The sequence below is a fragment of the Octodon degus genome, unplaced genomic scaffold, assembly GCF_000260255.1.
Source record: "Octodon degus isolate 3935 unplaced genomic scaffold, OctDeg1.0 scaffold00071, whole genome shotgun sequence".
Lineage (NCBI taxonomy): Eukaryota > Metazoa > Chordata > Mammalia > Rodentia > Octodontidae > Octodon > Octodon degus.
Genome location: NW_004524647.1, coordinates 5,597,570 through 5,601,658, shown reverse-complemented (window position 1 = coordinate 5,601,658; position 4,089 = coordinate 5,597,570). Strand labels below are relative to the sequence as shown.

Genomic DNA, 4,089 nt, shown 5'->3' with positions numbered 1-4,089 from the left:
ATATAGAAATTGCTGTGTTTGGTTCAATGGTGAGTATATAACGCTATTTCAATACTATCCTTAAAATAGGGTTTTTTTTTTACAATTTTTAAGACCTTTATTAACACGTGCTTGCAGTTTGTTGACTTTTTTAAAAAAATCAAGTTGTAAACTTTTATTACAAATTAAAAATGAAGTTCTTAAAAATCTCAACTTGACCAGATATGAGACAATTTAAAAACCTTTAAAGGTGTATTGAGAAAAACCAGGCTTTTTTAAAAAACAGGTTTGTCATTACCAAAAGAGACGTCGTTAGGTAAAAATAATAAAAACCCCATGCTGCATAGACAATGCAGATAGTTCTAGTTATCTGGTCAACGGGCAAAAAGCAAGCACTTAAGGTCTTCAGTTCCGATCTTTTGCTCCTTTCTTATTGCGGGAATTTCTTATTTATTTCTTTCATACTGGATGACTAAACCGGATGATGGTAGAGATGTTAAGCTGGCTTTTACTCAGCCTCAGGAGAGGAGGAAATCTCAGCTGGTGGATCGGCTGCTTTTGTCTCTTTGCCATCTTGTGGTTTAGGGTTTTCTGGGCATCTGCGTCAGTAATTGAAGTTGCGACGGTACCGACGTTGAGGTGGCTGCTGACCTTGGGTCTCATCTCCTTGATTTCCCTTATCTTCTTCATTGCCATCCTCTCTAGGCTGTCTTTGGCGAGGAGGGCCCCTGCGGAATTGTGGCATGTTCTGCCTCCCTTGTCTACCTCGTTCTCCTGCACCTGGCTGTCAGCACCCTCCATCACTTCTCCTTGCACAGGAGGGTTGGAATACTGTGGCCGACGCCCACAGGGTCTCCGCATGTAGTGAGGCGGGCACCTTCGCCTACAGTGGGGCCGGCGTGGCTGGGCCTGGCCTTTGGGAGCGCCCTGGATCCCTCATTCTTTTCCCCACTCTCGCTATGCTGGTAATTTTGCTCCTAAGTGCATGGAGGACCCCTACGATGTGGACAGCTTCTGTGATGGTTATGGTCTGCTGCGTATTTTCTGCCACGAGCTGGAGCTCCACCAGGGCCTGTGACGTGCGCTGAGCTGGAGCTCCACCAGGGCCTGTGACATGCGCTGCCTCCACACCCTTTTCTCCTTCCACAGTCTCCCCATCTCCTACGCTGCGCAGTACTCCCTGGGGTTATTCTTCTTTATGGCGGTCTGGTGTACAAATACATCTTCCTTTGTGTCATTCCTGTTGTTGAAGCCATATCGGTTTCTTACATTAAACCATGTTACTGTTCCCAAAACCTTCCTTGGAAGACCTTTTTGTCCTCTCCGGCAGGCGCCGCTGATGTGAGGCCGCCCCGGGCTGCCGTTCCCTGCGCTGCTGCTGCTGCTGCTGGCCGAGGTGCCTTGCTGAGGGTGGGGGCTGCTGGGTCCCGGCCTCGCTGTCATGGTTGCGACTGGGGCTGGTGGCGGCGGTGGGCTTCTCAGGGCTCTCTGGGGTTCGCTTTCCGCTCCTGCTACCGATCGAACTTTACCGTAATTTTTTAAAATCTATTTTTATTATTTTCAATAACTGCACCAGTACTTATTGAAAATACTGGATATACAGGATGACAAAACTAATATACAATAATTAAATCACCAGGAATCTCCTTTCCCACAAAATTTCTGCTGGGAATTTTAGGATCAGCTTGGACTATATACATCAGAAGACCAGGGGTTGGAAAAATAGCTCAGTGGACAAAAGTGCCTGCTTGGGCAAGTTTGGGCAAGTACAGGCACTGTGGTTTGATCCCCAGCCACACCCCCAAGGCAGTCTGAGCCGGTCACAAAAAAAAAGAAGACTAACTATAGCTACTTTAAATAGAAGGACATTATTTTTTGTGTACCACAAAATAAATTGACATGTAAGCAGATCAAGGCTGGCTTGGAAATTTTATTTTATCAAGGACCTAGACGACTTTTTGCTCTTTTCATCCTCAGGACATCTGTGGAAAATACCCTACATTCTTAGCACTTCTGTTATCAAATGACCAGGTTTATATCCTCTCTAAGAAGCTACGAGGGTCATGTAACTAGTTTCTATATACCATATAGCAGATGTGCCTCTGTGTCAAGTTCCAGACCCATCCTAGAAAGATTACACATTTTCACATCTTCCTGTTTCAAGACAATTTTTTTGAACCAAATTGTTAGGTTGCCCAATCTTGGTTCAAACTTGTGACCTGCTTGCCTCAACCTTACACAGTGCTAGCACTTAAGGGCTATGTCGCTACACTAAAATGCATCTTGCTTTTTGAGAAAGTTATTTTTAGAGGCCGGGAATGCAATGCAATGTAAGCAATCCAACTATCCTGCTAGAGAGGTAATCTACACAGCTTCTGTTCAAGGATAAACAAAAGGTCCACCTGTGTTCATCTTTTAAGTTACTACACCAAAGTGTCAGAAATAAAAGTAATAAATGTGATAATCTCATTAGGCAGTCTGTTTCCAGATATATTTTACTAAGTCCAAATTATCTTAGAACAGAAAAATCATCCAGTACTAATAACTAAAAGATACAATTAAATAATTCTCTTTTAATCTAACTAAATTTTGGGTAACTTTATAATGCACCAATATATACCAGTATCATCAAATGGGGCATTTCACATTGCAAGAATCTATACAATTACATAGGAGTTAGAAAAGGACAAAAATGTACATGTTTCATGTGTTCATGAAGACTTCTCAGGATACTCACATTGTACTTTTGTTTAGATCTGTAAGGAATGATCAAATATACATTAGACACCATGGGGTGGGGGAGGGTTCAAACTGCAGACCTGCCATGCCGGCCCCATCCCCGGAGCACACTGAGAGGGCAATCGAGACTAGTATGCTGGCACATGCCTTAATCCCAGCTCTTGGGATCCTGTACACAGACTGATCACTGCAAGTCTGATCTAGTAGTGAGACCTTGAACACCCTGTAGACCCATCCCTAAAATAAAAAAATAAATAAATAAATACATAAATACATTATATGTTTAAACTTTAAAATTAATATTATGTAAAGGACACATACTATGAACACACTTATTACACCATTCTTGCCAATTTTTGAAGCATTTCTGGGAGTCCTTTTTCATACATTTATGAGGTATGATAAAAATGTGTTAAATTAGGGCCAACCAGATAGTTCAGAGGAGTAAAGTGCCTGTTTAGGCAGAGCACCACGGCTGGGGTTCGATGCCTGGTGCGCTGTGCTGCCCCTCCCTCCCCCTGACCCAGAGGATGCTGAGAATGCCATTGAGACTGGCTGTGGTGAAACATGCCTGTAATCCCAGGAAGGCTAAACACAGGAAAGTCACTGAGTCTGATCTACCTAGTGAGACCCTGTAGACACTGTTGTCCCTGTACTAAATACATTTAAAAAAAAATATGGTGAATTTTGCTGCCAAATGTGATCCAATAAAACCACAGCCTCCCAAAACCATCAAGATGTGTCCTGATCCACCTCAGTCACCAGATCTGACTGTAACTTCTGGCTCTTCAGCAAAGTCTACGTGAGCATGAAAGGGCAGCATTTTGAAGCAATTTGAGACATTTAGGTAGCCATAACAGCACAACGGAGACACTGATGAAAGAAGAGTTCCAGAACTGCTTTAGGAAGTGGCCTGAGCAGGTGTGGTGATGCATGCCTGTGAACCCAGACTGGGAGGCTGAAGCAGGAGAATAGCTGTGAGCCTCAGAGCCATGGCTTTTACTCCAATAATTTTTAGAAAAAAAACTTCTAATAATTCACTTTAATATTTTTTAAAAACCGAAACCTAAATTATTTGACTGTACTTCGTTATGATACAGATCTTGGTCACATGGCCACATTTAAAGAAAGGAAGATTGGATGAAAATCAACTCTATTGGGTGCATGCATAGCAATAACCACAACCGAAGTGATGAAATCCAGGCATAGTATGCACACTCAGAGACTCTCAAGCTGTGGGATTGAAAGTTCAAGCCTAGAATAAGCAATTTAGCAGTTTACAAAGAACTGTTCCCAAAATAAAAAAGGGGATAGAGATCTAATTCAATATCAAAGAGGCTGGAGTCCATCCCCAGTCTATTGCCCCCCCCC

At 42.8% G+C, this 4,089-nt stretch overlaps 1 pseudogene; it reads right to left on the bottom strand.

Annotated features, from left to right (window-relative positions):
* Nucleotides 1-548: 548 nt before the first annotated feature.
* The window catches only part of LOC101583915, a 79,724-nt pseudogene continuing 76,183 nt past the window's right edge, over nucleotides 549-4,089 (bottom strand).